Source organism: Engystomops pustulosus, chromosome 3 (assembly GCF_040894005.1).
Source record: "Engystomops pustulosus chromosome 3, aEngPut4.maternal, whole genome shotgun sequence".
NCBI classification, from domain to species: Eukaryota; Metazoa; Chordata; class Amphibia; order Anura; family Leptodactylidae; genus Engystomops; species Engystomops pustulosus.
The window spans coordinates 138701204-138727126 of NC_092413.1; the positions used below are offsets into that span (position 1 = coordinate 138701204).

The 25923-nt window shown below is 43.2% G+C and overlaps 1 long non-coding RNA gene across 1 annotated transcript in view; it reads right to left on the reverse strand.

Annotated features, from left to right (window-relative positions):
- LOC140121989 (uncharacterized) overlaps positions 1 to 18087 on the reverse strand; it is a 33790-nt gene extending 15703 nt beyond the window's left edge. The window contains exons 1-3 of the long non-coding RNA XR_011854234.1: positions 18016 to 18087; positions 16971 to 17163; positions 12911 to 13000 (exon numbers count right to left, since the gene is read on the reverse strand). This is a non-coding gene — a long non-coding RNA (uncharacterized lncRNA). The remainder of the gene's footprint in view (positions 1 to 12910; positions 13001 to 16970; positions 17164 to 18015) is intronic.
- Positions 18088 to 25923: the final 7836 nt, after the last annotated feature.

The window sequence follows — 25923 nt, forward strand, 5'->3', positions numbered from 1 at the left end:
TATGTTCCAAACAATCGTAAAGGGGATTCATCAGAGAAATTGACTTTACCGTAGTCCTCAGCAGTCCACTCCCTGTACCTTTTGCAGAATATCAGCCTGATGTTTTTTTCTGGGGAGAAGTGGCTTCTTTGCTGACCTCCTTGACACCAGGCCTTGCTCCAAGAGTCTCCGCCTCACAGTGAGTGCAGATGCACTCACACCTGCCTGCTCCTCATTCCTGAGCAAGCTCTGCACTGCTGGTAGACCGATCCTGAAGCTGATACACCTTTAAGAATGGGTCCTGGGACTTGCTGGTCCTTCTTGGGCGCCCAGCCACCTTTTGGGCAAAAATGGAACCTCTTTCCTTGAATTCCTTGATGATGCGATAGATTGTTGACTGAGGTACAATCTTTCTAACTGCGATACTCTTCCCTGTTAGGCCAGTTTTGTGCAGTGTAATGATGACTGCACATGTTTCTTTAGAGATAACCATAGTTAACAGTAGAGAAACAATGATGCCAAGCACCAGTCTCCTGGATTAATCTCCAGCCCTGTCCTCATCAACACCCACACCTGTGTTAATGGAGAAATCATTGAAATGATGTTAGTTGCCCCTTTTAAGGCAGGCCTGCAATGAAGTTGAAATGTGTTTTGGGGGAAAAAGTTCATTTTTTAGGCAAATATTGACTTTGCAATTATTAGCTGTTAAGCTGATCCAGGGCCGATTCTAGCATATTTGCTGCCTGAGGCGAATATTAAAATGCTGCCCCCCCCCCCCCACTCCCTGTTAAGTAAATGCTGAAAACTTTACTAACAATTAACAACCCTACAGACAGCTCCCTGACACTGCGTGACTGACTACAGGTTCTGGGAGTTATTAGTGACATCTAGTACCTTATAGATGACAAGCTCTTCCATCAGGGGGACTTTATTCCGGGTTCTCCAATCCATGACGTATCGCGGCTGAGTTCATGGCCAGATATCTTCAGCTCCGTGCAGCATCTCCACCCGGCGTCCCTAAAAATACCACAGTCACCTACAGTATAAAGTCTCCTGGATAACAACACTGTGCTCCTGAATAATATATACTCCTCACAACACAACTGACCGCACTCTCCACACATATAAAACATCCCGTCATTATATATATATATATTCTACTGGAATTATAGCATGCACAGCAGCAATCAATATACAACACCCCCAATTTATTAATACAGACCCCCCCCTAACATTTAGTTTAAATTATGCAAAGTAATCTACTGTATCCTATAACTAATATATCCCACCCTGTTATTATGTTACGTGTGATTTTATATTCAGTGCTACCCTGATTAATGTAATCATATAGCACCCCCTAATATACATCCCCCCAGCTTAGTAATATACAGTATCGCATATACAGTTCCCCCGCTCAGTAATATACTGTATCCCATATACAGCCCCCCCCCCCAGCTTAGTAATATACTGTTTACCCCCCAGCTGAAATCTGGCCCCATATAAATAAATATATCAAACCCCCCCGACAGTATAAAACAGTTATGGCCCCATATAATATATCAAACCCCCCCCCCCCACAATATAAAACAATTATGGCCCCATATAATATATTAACCCCCCCCCCCACACACACACACACAGCTTAAAACAATTGTGGCCACATATAATATATCAACCCCCCCCCCCCCCAGTATAAAACAATTATGGCCACATATAATGTAAACAGCACCCCCCCCCAGTATATGACAATTATGGCCCCATATAATATATACCCCCCCACACAGTATAAAACAATTATGGCCACATATAATGTAAACAGCACCCCCCCAGTATATGACAATTATGGCCCCATATAATATATACCCCCCACACAGTATAAAACAAATATGGCCACATATAATGCATACAGCACCCCCTAGTATATGACAATTATGGCCCCATATAATGTATACAGCCCCCCCCCCCCACACACACACACAGTATAAAACAAGTATGGCCACGTATGCGACCCCCCCCCCCCCACACACACACACAGCATATGACAATTTTGGCCCCCATTCCCCCTTATCAGCCAGATTAGAATTAATGAAAGTGCATGAAAAATAATAAAATCCTACTCACCTGCAGGCAGCTGCTCCCTCGGCGCGCGGCTCCGGTCTTCACGCGGCTCTCCTGTGAGCTGCGGCTCCGCGCAGTGACACAGGCGTCGTGACGTCGTGACGTCATGACGCCTGTGTCACTGATTAGAACGGAGCGACGCAGCAGCCGGAAAGGCGCTGCGCCGCTCCGCATATAAATCGCGCCTGTGTCTTAAAGAGACAGGCGCGATTTATTTAGCTGGTGGACGATTCGGGCGTTAATGGACGCCCGAATCGCCCACTTTAGAGCGGCGAATTTCGCCGCCCTGTACAGGGACCCGCAATCTGCCGCCTGAGGCGAGATTTTCATCTCGCCTCATGGCAGATGCGGCCCTGAGCTGATCACTCTTTATAACATTCCGGAGTATATACAAATTTCCTATATAAAACCTGATGACCAGTAGAGTCAACAAACCAGTAGAGTTTGTAAAAATTAACATTTGCATCATTCTCAAAACTTTTGGCCATGACTATATTGTTAATGATAGCAAATGCAACTGCCCCCAGTGCACATTACCAGTGTGCAGGTTACTCAGTGACTACAGTGCAGATAAGACACGGCTTCACCGTTGGGTACAGAACATAGTGACTTTGCCTGTCTGTTACTTATCACTGCTACATGTATAAACATACTGTGCCCCTAAATAATGCTTCCCCCTCACACCACAACTGACCACGCTGTGTTCCCCACAAATACATTTAGGACCGATTAAATACTTTTATTTTATGCAGTGCCCCTCGTAAGTAAATTATAAATCACAGGACATCTAATTAATAATAATAAAATACAATTACTAACTTAGGGGCATTTTGTATTTTAATTTATTACACACTAGTAATCAAGAGCCCCCATTATAATATTATAAATATTGGCCCAGATATATGAAAACTGGTGCCTTCTGCCTTAGTGCATTTTGCGCAAGATAATCCAATAGTGTTGAACTCTCTTTGTAAATCCAGTCTGTTTTCAGGATGCAATACAGCTGTACATTTTTCTTGGTACTTTGCTTCATGCTGTTGCGACAGAATTGTGTCCCATTCCATTAATAAATGTGCCACAAAATAAGCCCCACCACCCCCCTGTAGGGGTACAGTTTTCATTAGTGTCGGACAAAATGCAACCATGACAGAAAAATGGAGCAAACAAATGCATGTGCAAGATCCAAAGACACTTTTTGTATTTAAAATAACTGCCTCGACAGAATGATAAATTTGACCCACAGTATTCACTGAATAAAAGAAAAACGGGACATAATAAAATATAACTGTTATTCACTAATTTAAAATCCGGGGATACTATATACAGTATAATGTGATAACTTCAACCTGATGGAGAGCCCAGATTCAGCACAAGGCTGAAGTACATTATACTGTATATAGTATCCCCTGATTTTAAATGAGTGAGTAAAAGTTATATTTTATTATGCCCAATTTTTCCTTGGTTTTTAACAGAGAAAAATAGGTATTATAGCCCCCTAAATAAATTAATTCTCCCAAATATGTTATAAAATTATACTGCTCTCTTATCAGTATTCAGAAATTGGCATAATAACCCACTACAAATATGTTGTGAAGCAGCTGAGCAGCTTCTAGTTGATGTTTCTTCCATGGTCAGGTGTTGTGGCAGCATCCAGAAAATCAATTTTGAAGTTAGAAGTAAATTGGTTTTATGAAGTCAAGGAGGCAGAGAATTTAACTCTAAAGTTAAAGGACACGTGTCATCAGGTCTCTGTCACTATTTCTGTCACCTCTACCTGTTGGAGCAGCTCACAAGGATTCCATCCCAGCCTTTATCTAGTCAATTCATACATTTATAATTATAAAATCATCTATTCTTTATTATGTAAATGAGGCTAATCACATGGTCAGAGGCAGTGATGTCACTCCTGTTACCCCTCCCCTCTCCTCCCCCTGCTTATGTCTGTGTGTAATGTATAGTAATGCATTGCTGGTGTCTGTGCTTTACCTGCTGACATGCTCTCCCTCCTAATACAAAATACGTGAATCTGATATGTTCTGCCATAATATGGCTGCCTGGAGCTGTTGTATCTCTCCTATACACACACAGGCTGCAGGGGGTGTGGCCGCCAGCACCAGGAAGCACATGGAGGAGCCATTATACCATTATAACTCACATCATTATACAGGCTGTCAGTCATGTGTATAGGAGTATCTCATACACACAGGCTGCAGGGGGCGCCAGCACCAGGAAGCACATGGAGGAGCCATTACACAATTACCTCACACTATTATACAGACTGTCGGTCAAGCTCGGGAGAGGGGGGAGGGGTGGGCTGTGCCACCCACTCAATAAGCTGGACAGCTTGAATATGATAATGACTCATTGGACATCTCACAGGTCATTTGCATAAAGCTTTAGCACCTCATTGCTTAAGTTTACAGCCATGTAGAGAGACATTGAAGGGATAGAGGCAATGCTTTCTAATGGCAGTTTATGAAAATATATTTAGTTTAGGGGGTTAATTTGCCTGACGGGTTCTCTTTAAGCTTTCCCTGCCTTAGAACGCCCCCTTCGCTGTAATTATGGTCCTGGGTTAAGGGATATCATTGACCAAATCTCCTGAAGTCCACTGCATATTGCCAATAACAGGGGAGGAGGTGTTCAGAGGCAGGGAAAGCTTCAATGTTAAACTCTCTGACTTGATAAAACCAATTAACATCTCCCTTTAAAGTTGATTTTATGGATAATGCCACCAAGCTGGGCCATAAAAGAAACCTCATCTGGAAGCTGTTCAGCTGCTTGACAACATACTGCTATTAGATTTTAGGCCAATTTCTGACAACAGGTTCCCTTTAAAATATTATAATTCTGTTACGGAAGTTAAATTATTGAATTTGTATGTAAGTCGGAACTGTATGTTTTATAATTGTAGCCCCAGCCAAACTATTGGATTTTAAAAATGTTGGATTGTCATCAGAACCAGGATTAACAATAAAGCTTTATTAAAGATACCTCTGATAACTGTTACAGCTGTTTATTGTAGCCCAAGGCAAAAGTACAGTAAGTTACCAACATCTAGAGGTCCATTTGTAACTAGGGGTCGTCTGTAAGTCGGGTGTTCTTAAGTCGGGACTGCCTGTATACAGTTAAGGACACCCGACTTAGAGATGACCCCTAGTTACAGACAGACCTCTGTGCCCACTGTGACCTCTAGGGCAGCACTCTGGATGCTTTACTTTAGTCCCAGGCTGCAATGATTAGCTGTAAGGTGTCTGTAAAGTTTTATTGATAATCCTTGTTCCCATGACCGCACATAATTTTGAAAATCCAAATGTCACAGAAACAAAAAATTTTTTTCTGGAGTTACAATTATAAAATATCCCTGTTCCAACCTTCATACAAATTGCTGCAGACTCAAGACATTACTTTCTATTTCTCTCTCTAATGTCTTTCATCATTGGGTGGTCAGGATCGAGTACAAGTTCTGAGGGTTTATTTGAATGAATACTTTGGTGACTGGGCTGGGTAAGGTGTAATTTTTGTAAGCTGAGCTGACGTTGTTATTGATTCTATTTTGAAAACTGTAAAACCTTTTTAACCCCTTAAGGACGCAGCCATTTTGTAGCTTAAGGCTCAGCCCGATTTTTTGGATTCTGACCTGCGTCGCTTTATATGGTTATAACTTTTGAACACTGTTACTTATCAAAACGATTCTGAGATTGTTTTTTCCCCACATGTTGTACTTCATTTTAGTGGTAAATTTTGGCTGATAAGTTTTGCGTTTATTTACAAAAAAAAAGAAAATATGATAAATTTTTTGAAAAATTTGCCATTTTCGAAATTCAAAATCATTGCGTTTTCAGGCAGATAGATTTACCACCTAAATAAGTTGCTGAATAACATTTCCCATTTGTCTACTTTACATTTTCATAATTTCTGAAATGTCTGGATAATTTATTTTGATGTCACGCGGCTTACAAATCGAATAGCGCTTTTCCAGATTTTCAGAATTGACTATTTTGGGGATAAATACAGTTTTGAATGAAATTTTACATATTTAGCATCAAAACCCCCTATATAATCTACCCATTTTCAAATCTGCACCCCTCAAGCTATCAGAAACCGCTTTTACGAAGATTGTTAACCCCTTGAGATCTTCATAGTAATTGAATCAAAATGGAGGTGAAATTTAGAATGGTCAAATTGTTCCCTTATACGTTCATTTAGCACTAAAATTTACACATTTCCAAAATATAAAAAGAGAAAACCCACCATACAATTTGTTCTGCAATTTCTCCTGAGTACAAAGACCCCCCACATGTGGCCGTTACTTGTGTTATGGGGGCACAGCGAGGCGCAGAAGGGAAGGAGCACCCTGCAGCTGCCAGGATTTTAGTTTCCTCATTGGCCCCTTTTGAAGGCTATAAAATTTTCGCTTTTTCGTTATTTGGGCCATGTGATGCCATTTTTTTTGCGCGATGAGATGCTTTTTCCATTGTTACCATTTTGGGGTTGGTATCACCTATTGTTGAAAATTTAGGAACTTTTTTTGAGGGCAGGAGTAGAAAAGCATCAATTCTGTACTGGATTTTTTACTCTTTTTTTTTGGTGTTCACCGTATAGACTAATAATCATGTTATCTTTATTCTATGGGTCGATACGATTACGGGGATACCAGACTTGAATATATTTTCTTACGTTTTACTAAATTTGTAGAACAAAACCCTAATGTGGGGAAAAATCTATCATTTATGTATTGCCGTCTTCCAAGTGGCATAACATTGTTACTTTTTTGGCTACGGAGCTGGTTGATGGCTTATTTTTTGCGGGACATGTTGTACTTTACACCAGTATCATGTCGGAGTACACATGGTTTTTTGATCACATTTTATAGCATTTTTTGTGGGATTGAATAGCTAAAAATCATAATTTTTGGAAGGTTTATAGCAGCTTTTTTTACGGCGTTTATCGTGGGGGTTCAATAATGAATTACTTTTATTCTACGGGTTGTTACGGACGCGGTGATACTATATATGTGGGGTTTGTGTTATGATTTAGACTTTTTTTTTAGTTATATGTCTCTTTATATGTTTTGGGGGTTTTGGGCATTTTTAGTGATTTATTACTTTATTTTTTTATTGAATAACATTTTTTTTTTTACTTTTTCACTTTTATACCATGGGACATGAAGGAGCAATCTTCTGATTGCTTCTTCATGATAATATTCTGCAATACTCATGTATTGCAGAGTATTATCAGTGTCAGCCTATACACTTGCATAGGCTGGCACTGTGCCAGTAAGATGACGTCACAGACGCCATCTTACCGGCAATTCTTGCAGGTAACTCTGGGGTCCAGATCGGACCCCAGAGTTGCTATAGCAACGATCGGCGCCCCCCGAAAACGGTTCGGGGGGGCCGATCGTGGGGGAAAGACCCCCCAGAGGCATGTTAGATGCCGCGGTCGCGCTGACCGCGGCATTTAACGGGTTAAGCACCCGCGATCGGAGTCAACTCCGATCGCGGGTGTTACACTGGGGTGCCGGCTATCAGTCACAGCCGGCACCCCGTGTTTCCCGATGCCGGTTCGGCTCAGATCTTGAGCTGAACCGGCATGGGCTCAGCGTCCGATATATCGGACGCTGAGCGCTAAGTCATTGAGCTCAGCGTCCGATATATCGGACGCTGAGCGTTAAGGGGTTAATCAAATTCATATGGGTGGAAAAAATTATCTAAGGCTACATTCATACACAATGTGTGCCTGCCGTAACGTGGCACGGTGGGCACAGGGCGGCGCTTGGGAGAGGACACACCCCTGCCCCTCTCCATAGATTAACATGGGGCATGTCGCCGTATTCCCAGAAAAGATAGGACATGTCCTATCTTTTCACTGCTACGGTACGGTGCCACACGTGTACTGCACCGTAGCGCTACATACGGCGCAGCGTGCCCATTGCCGGCCTATGGGGGACGTATATCCGATGTATACACGTCGCCATATATACGTCCCCCAACAGCCATGTGAATGAGGCCTAACAGTATAAGTTGAAGTATCGCTATGCAGTGAATTTAGGAGCTCTATAGACCCGGCAGTCACATGAAAAACAGGGTCGGGTTAACCGCGGCATTTAACATACCTTTGGGAGGTCTTTCCCCGACAATCAACCACCCCCTTCCGCACCGTCTTCGGGGGGAACTGATTGTTGCTATGGCTGACACAGTTAATACCCTGCAATACATCAGTATTGCAGAGTATTATCATGAACAAGCAATCAGATTGCTTGTTCATGTCCCAGGGTGGAAATAGTAAAAAAGTTAAAAAAAAATGTTATTCAATAAAAAATAAAGTAATAAGTATATAATGCCCCATAACATATAAAGATACACATAATGCTTAAAAAAAGTCTAAATCATAACACAAACCCCACATAGTATCAACGCGTCCGTAACAACCCATAGAATAAAAGCATATAATTATTGAACCCGAAAATCGAAGCGACACATGTCAAAATACAAAAAACGTGGCTGAGCCTTAAGCCATAAACTGGCTACGTCCTTAAGGAGTTAAAATTGAAAAAAAAAAAAAGTAAAACATGGCTAATCCTATGCACGATGGCTAATCCTATGCAATGATAATAATAACATAGAAATAGTACAGTTTTGGGTTGGTTTGCTTGTCATACACAGCTTTGTATTCCCTGCCTAATCTCTGAAATAAAAGTTGTGTTTGTCTAGCATTTACCTTGCATTAAAATAAAAAGGGCAAACCTTGATTTTGGCACTGAATTTTACAATAACAATGAAGTATGTAATTTTCTTCTTATTAGCCGGAAGGGTGCAGAGTTCATTTAAGTTAACTTATTTAACTTATGGGATATGTTATAGTAATACACTTAATAAAAATGCCCAGCAGATAACATAAAATAAGGATAAAATTACTTTTGTATAAAAATATGTATGGTTAACTCTTTAAGGCAATAAAAGGGGTTGTCCGAGACTGTATAAAAAAAAATGGTGGCCGGGAGGGGGCTGCTTAAAAAATAAACATTTACTTACATCCCAGCGTCCTCCCGACATCCTGCAATGCCATAGCTCTGGTCCGTGCCTCAGATAAAAAAACAGAGTCACATTCCGCTTCTACGCCCATGCGTCGCTATTTCGAGCGTTGTATATGCGGGGCAGATGGTCATGGCCAGCCACCTCTGCCGGCCAGAAGCTGGATGCAGGGTGGCTTCCGTGCCTCTGTTTGTTTACATGCTGCACGGCCTGGAGCGATGGCATCGCGGGATGCCAGGAAAGAGTTGGGACGTAAGTAAATGTTTATTTTTTTAAGCAGCCCCCTCCCGGCCACCATTGCTTTATTCTATACAGTATCGGACAACCCCTTTAAGCTTCCAATAATGATAATGGTCACTTATTAGAATGAAGTTAATTTGATGATACATAATTTCAATATTTAATTTAAGCCTTCTCTTATGCATTTTCTTGTTCTAGTGTTTGTACCATAGATAATTAAAAAAAAAAAAAATCGAATAATGTCTTTACCAAATGAGGGTTACTTAAATACTTAATCCTTTAAACCTAATGTGACAAGGGTAAAATGTTTTAAAGTTGTGACTTTTTGGCTCCATATCTCAGCATCCACTACAACTTACAAAGAGCCTGCCATACTTTTATAGAAAATCCTCTTGGTTATCACATAAAGAAGTTGGATTTGCAACTATTTAGCAAATGCTTAGTTATGCAGTTGCTTGGTGTCAGGGTTCGGGTTCAGTGAACCCTCTGGACCACCATGGAAGGTGGTACTAGGCGACTCCTGTGACCTGAATCTAAGTGGCAACTGGTATTCACCAGAGCCTGCCGCAAAGCGGGATGGTCTTGCTGCAGCAGGGTGCCACCAGGTCGTTCCACATGTGCGACTAGCCCGCAGTGGCAGCCGAGGTCGAGGTACCTTGATGGAAGACAGTCTCGTGGTCGGGTCCAGACACAGTGTCAGGGCAGGCGGCAAAGATGCAAGGTCAAGTCCTATCCGGGGTCAGCAACGGGAGGTCAGGCAGATGGGAATGGGAACTCAGGCACTCGGGAGACAGGAACACAGCAATGGAGGAACTCTGGTAACACAGGAACACGCAGGGACTCTGGTAACACAGGAACACGCAGGGACTCTGGTAACACAGGAACACGCAGGGACTCTGGTAACACAGGAACACGCAGGGACTCTGGTAACACAGGAACACGCAGGGACTCTGGTAACACAGGAACACGCAGGGACTCTGGTAACACAGGAACACGCAGGGACTCTGGTAACACAGGAACACGCAGGGACTCTGGTAACACAGGAACACGCAGGGACTCTGGTAACACAGGAACACGCAGGGACGCTGGTAACACAGGAACACGCAGGGACTCTGGTAACACAGGAACACGGAGGGACTCTGGTAACACAGGAACACGGAGGGACTCTGGTAACACAGGAACACGGAGGGACTCTGGTAACACAGGAACACGGAGGGACTCTGGTAACACAGGAACACGGAGGGACTCTGATAACACAGGAACACGGAGGGACTCTGGTAACACAGGAACACGGAGGGACTCTGGTAACACAGGAACACGGAGGGACTCTGGTAACACAGGAACACGGAGGGACTCTGGTAACACAGGAACATGGCAACACAGCAACACAGGACTCAGGAGCAGGAACACAATGTAATGCAGGAATACTCAGGAATTGTCGCAAGGAAGCTTTCTCAATGGCATAAGCAAAAAGATCCGTCAAGAAGTGTAGGAAGAGGTAGGATTAAGTACTTTTCCAGAAATTGGGCAGCGCCAATTAATGGCACGCTGGCCCTTTAAATTTACTGAAGGTGGCATGCCCACTCTAGGAGACGGGGGCGTGCGCGCTGTGCTGCCAGAGCCGCCGCTGGATCGCGGCGAGTGACTTGCCGGGGGACCGGTGCAGCTGAGATAGGGCACGGGTGCGCCTGCGACCCGGGCGATGGGTCGCAGCAGCACCCGTGACATTTGGCAAGTAAATGCATTGTTATTATTTAGCCCATCACGGTGGAACAATCTTTTTCTTCTTGTATGCAACAAATTACAACCTGTTCTTGCATTCCCTTATACCTCAGTGTATCATTAGCTTGATTCCTAAGTGAAAGGTCACTGGTCTGAATAGAGGAGCAGCCATAAAGAAGATTGAACACAGAGTTTGGAGTGGCAAGATAGACTGGGTTTTAACGGGTCTTGAATATTCAAAAGAAAAGATGAATAACAGATCAAGATATTGAAGTAACTGTCAGGTTCAATGAGGGAACCCTGTTGATTTGGTATTATTTCACAGCCAAAGGCATTGGGTACATGATCAGGATTGATGGGAGTCTCTTTACTGAGCTATATGCGAGTATCCTACAATAGGAGTTCTGCATACAGAACTATGGGTATGAAAAATATGACAGGATGTTCCAGCAGGACAACAACCAGAAGCATTAAAGGGGTATTCTCATCTGGGCATTCACATTCAGTTTCATTAATTTGCCATATGTAAACATTTCTTCAATTGGATGTTATTAAAAAAAATGTTCCTGTGTGAAGAAAATTTCCCATAAATGTAGTCATATGGTCCCTTAGAAACGAGATAGCTTCCTCGGATATGGCCACCTCTGCTGGAGGGATTGCACAAAGAAACAAAAGGTTATTGCATATGAAATATCCGGGAGTTACTGCATGTCGCACAGCCGTCCTGTGGTAATGATTGCTGAATCCTGGTGGTCCGGCTGGACTCTATAGCGCAAGTCTGGCCACCGCTGCCAGAGTGTGACGTGGTCGTATCCGAGGAAGCTATCTGGTTTCTAAGGGACAACATGGCTACATTTATGAGAAATTATCTTCACACAGGAACATTTTTTTTTATTAACATCCAATTGAAGAAATGTTTACATAAGGCAAATGAATTTATTTTAATGTAAATGCCCAGATGAGAATACCCCTTTAATTATGATTGGCAAGGAAACGGTTCAATGACAATGAAGTAGAATTGCTGAATTAACCCACACTGTCCCTAGACAACTAACACTTGTAGGTAGAGTTGAAAAAAGCACCATCATTGGGAAAGTGTAGAAGAGACCTGGGATCAAACTTTGCTTGAGATGTGCTTGAATCTGATTAACATGCCTAGAAGGATTCATGCTGTGTTCAAAGCCAAAGGTAGATTACAATAATAACAATAATAAAAGTAATAGAATATTAAAAATCTGTTACATGGGAAGAATCAGTATAACTAGGCATATGTTAAATAGTTGCAAGTCAAATTTATATGTGAGATAGCTAAAGCAATTGTCTAGAAAATGATGGTAGTCTCGAGTTCAAAACTTTAGTGGATGGTAAGATAAGAACCTGAAAGTCAAAAGTTCAAAAGATTTTTACACGCTTGTTTGTCACTGTACATCTATGGTAAGATTTTAGAAAACCTTATGCACCTTTTATAACATTATATTCAGTATCGGTCTGTCTATAAAGAAATATGATTGATCTAGAATGTTGAATGTTGACAACAGGTTTTTTGTTTTACATGTTTATATTTAATTCTACAGCAATTCGCAATATTTGTTTTACTGCAGAGGGTATTCTACAAAGACGACTACATCTTTCTCTTCTGTAAAATGTCACTGATGAAAACACTTCGGTCTTGTCTCTAATACCCATCAGACATGTATAAAGTCAGTCATGATTTTAAAAACTTTATAATGACATATTGATAAAATATATTGTTTTATATATATACATATATAAATGTAATGCAATTCTATTAAAGAACAAATAGTGTATTTTACCATTCCATTTGGCCTTTGTGACAGTTACATTGAACATTCTTGTATTCTGGATTATTTCTTCCAACTTTTCAATTGTTCAATGCTTCCCTCCTGAAAAATATGATAAAAATATATTGTATTGTCATGGGGAAAAATACATACTGTATGATATGTGTCTCATGACATTAAAAAACTTGTATGTGCACATTCACGAGGCATCAAAGTTCACTTCCAAACAAACATTTTCAAGTTCAAAGACCAATATCAATTTGACCTGAAATAAAAGGACAGGGAGTGATCTGGAGCCAAGATACTACCACTAAAAGACACCAAAACTAGTACAAGATTAAGTCCTGGGAAAATAGAAACAGACATTTCTTTCTGGTAATGGATTGATGGTTTCATTAACTTCACGCAGCAACATTTCTCACTACTAATTTATCTTTGAATATGCCAAATATGTATGTGATGGTAAAATCCCCTCTCTGAACCTGAAGAGTTTGACTCACAGAGAACAACAGCTTTGATGGCCAGTATACCGGTTAAAGTATTCAAACATGTTTTAGAATCTCAGGGTCAAAGGTTAAGATCAATAATAGGAATCATATATACAGCTGAAGAAAAGCTGGTTTTCAAAGCACTGCTGACAGCTAGCCCTAACAAAGAACAGGGTGAGAAAATATGATTTCTAAAATAACTAGGTACATGTAAAAGCTCTTTGAGAAAACCAGCTGAAATTGCATAGAAATTGGTAATTTATGGGGGTAGTCTTTTCAAATGAATACAGGGATCAAAGGAACAAGCCTGGGAATTGCATGTTATGTAGCAGCACAATGTATAAGGTGTAAGGAAGTGTAAAAAAGAAAATGACACACGCTTTTCCAAAAACGGAAAAGTCCCCTAAATTAAATTCAGTGTGTGAAATTGCCTTTAGCAGTCACCTAATAAGTGTATTGTGTAATATAAGTAATTTGCTCTCAGTATCACTATAACTGTATTGTAAAGGCCTTAGCTCAGTGGTGGTGAACCTTTTAGAGACCGAGTGCCCAAACTACAACCAAGTCCCACTTATTTATGGCAAAGTGCCAGCACAGAAATGTAATATGTGATTTATACTCCCTTCTCTGTCACAGTTGTCATTCATATCAGTTCCCTGAAGACACTAATAAAGCAGATAATAGAAGAAATTTGGATGATCATTGTAGCTTCCCTCCAGGGTCCCATAAACAGGAAGAATTGTCAGGGCCGGAGCAGGAGCTACAATGATAATCCAGATCTGTCCACACCTTCCCACTGCTCCGGTAGTCCCAGGTAGTCCTGTCACTTTATAATAGCTCTGTGTACAGCAAGTCCTGGGCTGTCTGGGACTGCAGGAAGATACCTGGAGTCATCTCTGGTGATGGCCTGAGTGCCCACAGAAAGGGCTCTGAGTGCCACCTCTGGCACCCGTGCCATAGGTTCGCCACCACTGCCTTAGCTTTATGAACATTAGTTAACAAAATGCATCATGAAAACAATGGTATATACAATCTTTTTGATAAATTGCACTGTATGTACCCCTACCAGCACCTTTCTGATTGTAGCAGGGTAACTACAGGTATAGGGTAATCGTAGTGCTACTATATAACCTAATTTTCAGATGACACCATATCTATAACGGAACACTTCCCAGTCTGAATAGGTGGACACTGATTACCATTGTTCTCCATCCAGAAGGGATTTCGGTGTATTTGAGACATTGTTATAGCGTTACATTGCTATAGGGTTGCCCCTAGGCCAAGGCAATCATTTACCTTTTTTTACATATTTAACATAAATTGGTATTTTACCATAAACATTAGTGATATGTGTTCAAGTGTGTTGTATTGCAATGTATGCATTATTTCTGATTTTATATGTACCAGTTTTCACTTTATTAAGGTATTTAGAAGTACACCAATACCACGATAGCTGGGCGAGTACAGGCAGTCTCCGGGATTGTTTGTAAGTTGGAACTGTATATTTTACAATTGTAGCTCCATTTAAAAAATGTTTTTGCCCCAATGACATGCGTCGGCTGATGTCACGATGCCTGCAACGGAGTTAGGGTTTTTCAGCACATTTTTTGTGCTGAAAAACTCGGCTTATACGCGAGTATATACGGTAATTTGCTACCAGCATACTCAATTGATAAGTATCCATTTAAGAAAAAGACGGTGCCTGAGATTTTGTTTTCAATTTTGGATTTTTTCTACAGAATGGCACACGGCTTAGTCAGAGCACATCTCTAGTAGGTTGGTACTTATTCTCAGTGCCTCTTCTATCCAAATTCACTACAAGTCTTCTCTCTACTCATCTTTCTATATGTCACTCAGTTAGCTAAATGAACGTGTCCATTTTGTGGGTGACAATCAGTGGGTCACTTCCCCGCTGATGTTTATAGAAACTTACTGCCCGGGAAGCAAAAACAGACAGGAATAGGACCTGTCTTATCTTTTGCGGTGCAGGCAGTCGGTACATTTTGTTTGTGCGGCTAGCTCATGGCCAAAGCACAGGATCACATGTACGAGGCCTTATTCTGAGGCTCCCAAATCCATGTGAAAGTGGATTCCATTGCGCTGCATTGCATCTGGATCAGGAAAAAAAAACTTTGCTATAAAAGTTTAAATTAAAAGTTTAAATTAAAGATTTCAATTAGTTTAGGCAAATTAATCCCCTAAACTAAATATATTTTTATAAACTGCCATTAGAAAGCATTGCCTCTATCCCTTCATTGTCTCTCTACATGCCTGTAAACTTAAGCAATGAGGTCCTAAAGCTGTATGCAAATGACCTGTGAGATGTCCAATGAGTCATTATCATATTCAAGATGTCCATCTTATTCATGAGTTGGAGGCACAGCCACACCCCCCAGTGCTTGACTGACAGCCTGTATAATGATGTGAGGTATAATGATGTGATGGCTCCTCCATGTGCTTCCTGGTGCTGGCGCCCCCTGCAGCCTGTGTGTATAGGAGAGATACAACAGCTCCAGGCAGCCATGTTATAGCAGAACATGTCAGGTACTGGTGTAGCTTATGTCTGTGTTTCACACATGTGTATTAGGGGGGAGAGCAGGTCAGCAGATAAAGCACAAACCCTAGCAATGCTTTGCTTTACATTACACACAGACATGAGCAGAGGAGGAGAGGGGAGGGGTAACATGAATGACATCACTACCTCTGACCATGTGTCCAGCCTCATTTACATAATAAAGAAAAGATGATTGTATAATGATTTAATGTATGAAGTGACTAGATAAAGGCTGCGATGGAATCCTTGTGAGCTGCTCCAACAAGTAGAGGTGACAGAAATAGTGACAAAGACCTGATGACAGGTGTCCTTTAAGTTACAATTTATAGAAAAAGTAAAAAAATATTAGATAAAAGTTACCTCCTTAAGTCTCTAAATCTTTAGATGATATCGTAAATAACACTAAGATAAATGCACACTCTCACGTTCCCACACTCCCTTAGATGCTTTTTTTGTGCCAAACAGGCTGCTCTTGAAACTGAACCGTAGTACTGAACACATATTTGCCTGTCCACTTGGCACCACATGCCTGGCCTGGTACTGCATACCTTCCCTGCTGACCAAGTCTTGCCTGTCTCCTTGAAACTGCAGGCCACTGTCTCTTGTGTCTAAATGTCAAGATAACCATACACAAGTTAAAAGATGAATTCTACAGTATCACAGTATCCCCCAGGTCAGGGGTGCACAACCTTTTGGGGTCCAAGGGCCGCATTGTCATACCTCTACCGTTCAGGGGGCCACACTATTAACCAAAACCCTAGATGCGCCAAAAACTGCAGTTCTGCCCCCTATGTACAAGAATATAACTACTGTAATACTGCGCCCTAAGTAGAAGAATATAACTGCTATAATACTGCCCCCTAAGTACAAGAATATAACTACGATAATACTGCCCCTTGTGTACAATAATGTAACTACTATAATACAGCCACCTAAGTACAAGAATAATATAACTGCTACAATACCGCCCACTATGGACAAGAATATAACTACTATAATGAAAGGGTAACCGGTATAAGTGCTCACACACCTGGACATGTAGTCTGTAATCCAGTCTCCACTAGCCTAGTCCGCCAACCACGGACACAAATTGTGAAGATTCAAGTGCAAAAAATGGCTCAGCATCAAATGGTGAAAATCCAGTCTTCTTTATTTCATTTAGATTAAAAAGTCCATAGCAAACACCAACGCGTTTCAGGAGTCTTCCTTAGTCATCATCCGACCTGTCACAATAAAGAATGGATGTGCACCATTATATCTATATTGTCCTGCACATTGTCCAGCATGTATATAACACATACTGTGATGTATATATGCAGTATCTGTGATGTGTATAAGGTGTCTGTATACACTGTATGTGAGCATGTTGCATATGACACTGTATGTGTGTGTATATGTGATGTGCACATGAATGTATTTATATGTGATTACAACTCGCATGTGTGAGTGTACTAATATGTATATTTTTAAGTGGGAAGGGGGGCCCCATGCAGTAGCCTGCTAGGGGGCCCTGTCTCTCCTAGTTACGCCACTAAATGCATTAAACATTTATGTATAACATTAGTATAACTTTTGTCAAATATAATTCATGCTTTCTAACCCCTTTTTAATTTCAGAGTTTAAAAACACTTTTAATAACCCTGTATTTTGGAGTTGCAGATTAAAGGTAATCCTCAACTTGATAACTAGGAGTATGTATTGTGAGACACTGAAGGGGTTAACTGTGGATGGGCGGTATGTTTCCCCTAGGTTTTGCTTCTATGCAAGGCCTTAGTGCTGAGGTGGGTTTGTCCAGCACCTTGGACACAGGTGATGGGTGCAGACTAATGAGCCTGCATAAAATGACTCAGCAGAGTTGAGTGTGTTGTCTCTCTGTGGAAGGAGGCTGAGAGGACACAGCCCTGACATCTGTGTCTGGAGCAGCCACGTGAGCTTTGTATAGTGTGAGTTAGTGGACTATTTGTATAGTTAGTACCCTGACGGATAGGTTTTTGTTTGTTTATTCAAATACCTGAATGTAAAGGCTGGTTTATTTTTGCTGCAATAAACGCAGGCGAGACCTGTTTGGACTGTACCTTGGTGTCACTGTCTTGAACTGCATCACAGCACCCCGCTACCACGGTCTCTACCGGGCCAAATCTTCCACATATGGTGCTTCGGATTGCGGGCAGTTCAAAAAGACATACACCTGAAAGGCTCGCTACATCCTGCAACATTGCATGGCCTGGGTGAAAGCAGCAGGCAAAGTGCAGGATAAAGCCAAGATGGAGGACTTTATTAAATACCTGCAAGAGGAGGCCAGAGCTAATCGGCAGCAGCAGCAGGAAGAGTCCCTGGCTAATCGGCAGCTGCAGCAAGCCATGCTCCAGCAGCAGGAGGAGAGGTCCCGCCAGCAGCAAGCCATGCTCCAGCAACAGCAGGAAGAGTCCCGAGCCATGTTTCAGCTGATAATGGAGAAGTTTTCTGGCATTATGGCAGCACCGCGAGCGACGACTACTGAGGGGTCCCATACTGGTCTACAAGGGTACCCGGTTGTCCAGCGTTCCGCACGGGCTGCAGTACAAAAGGCGTTACAAAAAATGGCGACAACCGACGACGTGGAGGCGTATCTCACAGTGTTCGAGCGAGTAGCTGAGCGAGAGGAGTTACCGGCTGAGCAGTGGGCAGATGTCCTGGCACCGTTCCTGACCGGCGAGTCGCAGAAGGCTTACTACGACCTGAGTGAAACGGAGGCCCGTAAGTACCCCCAGCTAAAGGCGGAGATTCTGTCTCGTCTTGGGGTCACCGTTCAAGTTCGCTCCAGCCGGGTCCACCAGTGGGCTTACTCAGAAAAATTACCCCCACGCTCCCAAATGCATGACCTGATCCATCTTGTCCGGAAGTGGCTACAACCAGAGGACTGCACCCCCGCACAGATGGTAGAGAGAGTGGTCCTCGACAAGTTCACCCGTTCTCTGCCATCTCGGCTCCAACGGTGGGTTGGACAGGCCGGTCCCACAAAAGCTGAGGAGCTTGTGTCCCTAGTAGAGAGGTATCGGGCTACGGAGGACCTTCTACTTACCTCTCCGACACGAAGCAGTGCCAGTGACAGGGTCACCAAACCAGCTGGTAAGACTGCTACTGCGGAAAAGGGGAGACATGTCAGGTTGGGAGGGGGTTCATTGGGGGGCGTGGATACCCAGAAACCCAGTGAGGCTCGTGACAGAGGTCATGGCCGTATCCAGTGCTGGCGGTGCCATGAAATGGGCCATATTGCTGCCAACTGTCCACTGTCAGTGGAGCCAATGGACTGCAACCAGACCCGGCGAGTGTCACTGTTCGCCCGGCCAGTTCTGGCGGCTGAGTCAGTCACGGATGCAGAACCCCAAGTATGCATGGTCACAATCGGTGGTCACACAGTGGAAGCCTTGCTAGACTCAGGAAGTCTGGTCACCCTGGTGCGGGGAACTTTGGTTGATCCTGGACTATACAGTGGGCGGAGAGTGGGAGTGTTGTGTATACATGGGGACACTCGCGAATATCCCACTGCTGTCATCAACCTACATACCCCTTGTGGTACTGTTACCCATGAAGTGGGGGTGGTGGGGACCCTTTTTCATGAGGCTATTATCGGCAGAGACTTACCGGTGTTTTGGGACCTCTGGAGACGAAGACCCACCTCAGGTGCTGTTGCAGATAATGGACATCAGGTATGTCCGGCCTTGGCCCCTGAACCCTTTGAGGCCGATGTACACACACCAGCAGTAGGGGTGACCCCATGTGATGAATTCTCTCCCCTAGAGGTCCTAGCTGGTGAGGTCGAGGGCCACGAGGAGGTGGCCGACATGCTGGACCTTGAGATTTCCCGTGAAAATTTTGGGGCTGCACAGCTACAGGACCCTACCTTGGTTAAGGCACGGGAGAATGTTAAGGTGATAAATGGGGTACTCCAAATACCAGGGGCTGATAAAATATACCCCCGAATGGTGATTATTGGGGAACTGTTGTACAGGGTCAACCAGATACGGGGTGAGGAGGTTGAGCAACTTGTAGTACCCCAATCTCACCGTAGGCTGGTGCTAGAGTTGGCACACAAACATGTGCTGGGAGGGCACTTAGGTGCTGAGAAGACCCGAGAGAGGATCCTGCAGCGATTTTTCTGGCCCGGGGTGTGGGAGGAGGTAAACCGGTATTGTAGCTCCTGCCCTGAGTGTCAACTTACTGCCCCGGTCTCCCACTTCAGGAGTCCTTTGGTCCCGCTACCAATCATAGAAGTGCCCTTTGAACGGATTGCAATGGATCTGGTTGGCCCCATAGTCAAATCCTCCAGGGGGCACCAATACATCCTAGTTATCCTGGACTACGCTACGCGGTATCCCGAGGCGATTCCATTAAGGAACACCTCCTCCAAAAATATTGCTAGGGAGCTGTTCCAGGTGTTCTCCTGCACAGGCCTCCCCAAGGAAATCTTGACTGACCAGGGTACCCCATTCATGTCTAGGGTAATGAAGGAGATGTGCAAGTTATTACAGGTAAAACAGCTCCGCACCTCTGTGTATCATCCTCAGACAGATGGCCTGGTCGAGAGGTTTAATAAGACCTTGAAGGGGATGCTTAAGAGGGTGGTCAGCAAAGATGGGAAGGACTGGGATTGTTTGTTGCCCTATTTGATGTTTGCCATACGGGAAATCCCCAGTCCTCCACGGGTTTCTCACCCTTTGAGCTGTTATATGGCCGTTCCCCACGTGGGCTTTTGGATGTAGCCAAGGAGACCTGGGAACAGGAGAGGACCCCCCACCGTAGTGTGATAGAACACGTCTCCCTTATGCAGGACCGCATAGCGGCGGTAATGCCCCTTGTAAAGGAGCACATGACAAGGGCACAAGAGGCCCAGTCTAGGGTCTACAATAGGTCAGCCAGACTCAGGACCTTTAACCCAGGCGACAGAGTGCTAGTTCTGGTGCCCACCGTGGAGAGCAAGTTCTTGGCCAAATGGCAAGGACCATATGAGGTCATGGAGAGAGTGGGGAAGGTAACCTACAGGGTATCTCAGCCGGGGAGGAGGAAACCCGAACAGATATACCACGTGAACCTCCTAAAGCCGTGGAGGGAAAGAGAGTCCCTGATGGCCATGGGAGTAGAGAAGGCGTCTGTCTCCAAGAAGGGGACACCGGAGGAAGGTGTACCCGATGCCAAGGTGCCTGAAGTACGGATCTCGGAGTCCCTCTCCAGGGCCCAGATTCAGGAAGCGAAGGAGTTTGTGCTCCGAAATGTGGATGTGTTCTCTAAGTTACCGGGACGTACTTCAGTCATCAAGCATGACATCATAACCGAACCCCACATCCGGGTACACCAAAAACCCTACCGGGTCCCTGAAGCGCGCCGGCTTGCCATATCCGAAGAAGTCAGGCAGATGTTAGACCTGGGGGTTATCGAGGAATCTAAAAGTGACTGGTCGAGTCCTATTGTGTTGATTCCCAAACCTGATGGTTCCCTACGGTTCTGCAATGATTTTAGGAAGTTGAACGAGGTGTCCAAATTTGACTCCTATCCCATGCCCAGGGTTGACGAGTTGATAAAACGACTTGGACAGGCTAGGTTCTTCTCCACCCTTGACCTGACGAAAGGGTATTGGCAGGTACCCCCGACTGACAGGGCTAAAGAGAAGACCGCTTTTGTTACCCCTGATGGGCTTTTTCAGTACGTGGTACTCCCCTTTGGGCTACATGGGGCTCCCGCCACATTCCAGAGGTTAATGGATCTCGTGCTAAAACCTCACCGGAGTTATGCCTCGGCCTACTTGGATGACATCATAGTCTATAGTAACGACTGGGAGAGTCATCTAGCCAAAGTACAAGCAGTGGTAGACTCCCTGAGGGCAGCAGGGCTGACAGCGAACCCCCAAAAGTGTGCACTGGGTCTGGAAGAGGCCCGTTACCTGGGGTACCGTATTGGGCGAGGGGTCATCAAACCCCAAGTAAATAAAGTAGAGGCGATCCAGCAGTGGCCACGACCTTTGAGCAAGAAGCAAGTGAGGGCTTTTCTGGGCATAGTGGGCTATTATCGCCGATTTATCCCCGATTTTGCGACAATAGCGGCACCCCTGACTGACCTGACTAAGGGTAGCAGGGCAGTGATGGTAAAGTGGAGTGAAGAGGCTGAGGGGGCGTTTCAGCGACTTAAGACGGTTTTGTGTGAGGGACCGATACTGATCACCCCTAACTTCACCAAGACCTTTATTGTGCAGACTGACGCTTCTGACGTGGGCTTGGGGGCTGTCCTGTCCCAAGTAGTGGGGGGTGAGGAACATCCTGTAACATTCCTGAGCCGCAAACTCACACCTCCTGAAAAGAACTATAGTATAGTTGAGAGGGAGTGCTTGGCGATCAAATGGGCTCTGGAATCCCTGAGGTATTATTTGGTAGGGCGGCAGTTTACGCTAGTGACTGATCACTCTCCCCTAACCTGGATGAGTCAGGCCAAGGAGAGGAACGCCAGGGTCACAAGGTGGTTCCTAATGCTCCAGAATTTTAAATTCACGGTGGAACATCGAGCAGGAAAGCTGCATGGGAATGCCGATGCCCTATCCCGTACCCACTGTCTGATGGCCAAAAGTGTTCTTCCCCACAGGGTCAAACAGAGGGGGAGGGTATGTGAGACACTGAAGGGGTTAACTGTGGATGGGCGGTATGTTTCCCCTAGGTTTTGCTTCTATGCAAGGCCTTAGTGCTGAGGTGGGTTTGTCCAGCACCTTGGACACAGGTGATGGGTGCAGACTAATGAGCCTGCATAAAATGACTCAGCAGAGTTGAGTGTGTTGTCTCTCTGTGGAAGGAGGCTGAGAGGACACAGTCCTGACCTCTGTGTCTGGAGCAGCCACGTGAGCTTTGTATAGTGTGAGTTAGTGGACTATTTGTATAGTTAGTACCCTGACGGATAGGTTTTTGTTTGTTTATTCAAATACCTGAATGTAAAGGCTGGTTTATTTTTGCTGCAATAAACGCAGGCGAGACCTGTTTGGACTGTACCTTGGTGTCACTGTCTTGAACTGCATCACAGCACCCCGCTACCACGGTCTCTACCGGGCCAAATCTTCCACAGTATATTCAAAGCTTAGCAAAATGTCACATAAAAGTACCTGTAGAGACATTTTAGACTCTTTTATCATCATATGACATTAATTATACATTTTTCTATGATTTAGCTGTCTGTAGGTATATTTTTTCATGGGTACATATCATTTATTGAGTAGTAAATATTATAGTTGTAAAGGGCATGCAAAAAAAATTGCATTACATCGTTATTTGGCATAGCTGGTGACCACAGGAGAGGGAACAATTCATGGATACAGCAACCAGTAAAAACATTATATTCACCACAATTTATATCATGTACTTTTCTAATGGGCCTTGAGAATCAAAATTTTCGTGGAATTGCCATTTTAATCCCTTAATGACCGCCCTATTGGGATTCTACAGCGGTCATTAAGGGTACTTCTTCTGACGCGACGCCTTTCTACGGCGGTGTGTTAGAAGAAGATTTCTGGACATCGGGTTTAGCTGGTGCCGGTGTCGAGCTGTGAAATCACAGCCCAGACCCGACACTAACACCGGGGATTGGAAAAACTCAGGCATGACCGCAGCATGTAAGTGTCCCCACCATGGATAGGACCCCGCCCCCGGTCTGCTTACCGGGGGATCCGATCCCTTCTGCCGCTGCCCCGCGGTCCGTCGGCTTCTGTCCCTGCCGGGTTCAGCCTCCCGGCATGCCCAGCATGCTCAGTTACTTACACTATAAACTGCAATACAAGTGTATTGCAGTGTAAAGGCTTGAACAAGCGATCGGGTCAAGAAGTTGAAATGTAAAAAAGTGAAAAAAAAAAGATAGTCATTTTATAATATGATTAAATAAATAAAATAAAAGTCCTAAAATCTCCCCAGTTACACATAAAATGCAAATAAAGTATATAAAACACAAAAAAAACGTACATATTTGGTATCACCGCGTCCATGTTAATCTGTACAATAAATGTAAATCAATATTGAACCTGTTCGATGAACGACGTAAAAAAAAACACGAAAAACTTCCCGTAATATACAATTTTTCATCAAACACCATCACAAACAAATTTCTAAAAAGTGATCAAAAAAAGTTACGTTTCCTAATATGATACAATTGAAAAGAACAACTCTTTTTACAAAAAATAAGCCCTCAACCAGATCTGACAACAGAAAAATACAGAAGTTTGGCCCTGAATAGTTGTCGATAGTAAAAAAAAATTAGATTTCCTCCAATATTGGTTTTGCTCAGTAAAATTGAGCAAAGATAATAAAAACTAAACAAATGAGGGATCACCGCAATGGTAGTGAAACAGAGAATAAAGATATAATATTAGTTTTTCATTACAATGAGCGGGGGGAAAAATTGCTAAAAATCCAAAATAAAAATTGATGATTTTGTTTGTGTCCCCCGTGAAATAGTTAATAAAATCTCATGAATAAGCTATAGACCCCCACAATTAATTATCTATACAGGCGGTCCCCTACTTAAGGACACCCGACTTACAGACAACCCATAGTTACAGACGCACCCCTCTGCCCACTGTGATCTCTGGTGAAGCTTTACTATAGTCCCAGACTGCAATGATCAGCTTAAAAGTGTCTATAATGAAGCTTTATTGATAATCCTTGGTCCAATTACAGCAAAAATTTTGAAACTCCAATTGTCACTGGGACAAAGGGAAAAAAATTGTCTAGAACTTCAATTATAAAATATACAGTTTCGACTTACATACAAATTCAACTTAAGAACAAACCTCCGGACCCTATCTTGTATGTAACCCGGGGACTGCCTGTACATTGTATCTGATCCCGCAAATAATAAGCCCTCATATGTTCGCATTACCAAAAGAATAAAAATTTATAGCTTGTACAATGTGACAATACAAATCTGCTGTGAATGGCGCCTCCATTCATTCTATGCCCGGCCGTGCGCCCATACAGCAGTTTACCACCACATATGGGGTATCATTACACTCAGGAGAAATTGGGCATCAAATGTTGCAGAGCGGTCATCATTTAATTATTATGAAACGGTCAGTTTTGGCCTAAATTAATGTATATTCCTAAAAAATTTAAAAGTTTCTAAATCACAGGTCCATATTGTTTTAACTTATTTGAAATACTTAAAGGGTTAATAGACTTAATAGAAGTTGTTTTACATACGTTGAGGGGTGAAGTTTCTATAGTGGGGTAATTTATGGGGTTTTACTATTATTTAGGCCTTTCAAAGTCACTTGGAAGTTGAGCTGTCCCTCAAAATGTGAGTTTTGGGGATTTCCATAAAAATGAGAAAAATCGCACCTAAAGTTCTGCGCCTCATAACATCCTAGAAAAGGTGAGGATGCATAAAATATCATCCAAACATAAAGCAGACATTCTGTAAATGTAGTTTTCCTTTCTAGAAAGCAGATCATTATAAACTTGGAAAATGAAGAATTTTTACGAAGTTTTGCCAAAGTTTCACTTTTTTCAGACTGAAACGCAAAACATCACTTTAATTTTACAACTAAAATGAAGTGCAATGTGTCACGAGATAACATTCTCAAAATCATCTAGATATGTTAAAGTGTTCCGAAGTTATAACCAATTATCGTGACACAGGTCAGATTTGAAAAATCAAGTCTGGTCATTAAGCTGAAAACTATTGTCGGTGATAAGGGGTTAACCTTTAGGCGCACCGTGACGTGACTGTCCATCACAACAGCCATACAGCACACAAGGATGCATAGTTACTTTGTGGTGCTTGCACAGACTCAGAAGCTGAACCGCAAGATTGTAACAGGATTCTGGCACATATTGAAAGTCATGTAGAAGGCCCCAGCTTTACCATTGTTAACCCAATATTAAATTCACCACTAATTGAAATAGTTAACCGCTGATGTCTGCTCTATGATAGAGTCCTGTGAATCTAGGTCTGAGCCCTCTCCATTCAGACTTAACCAC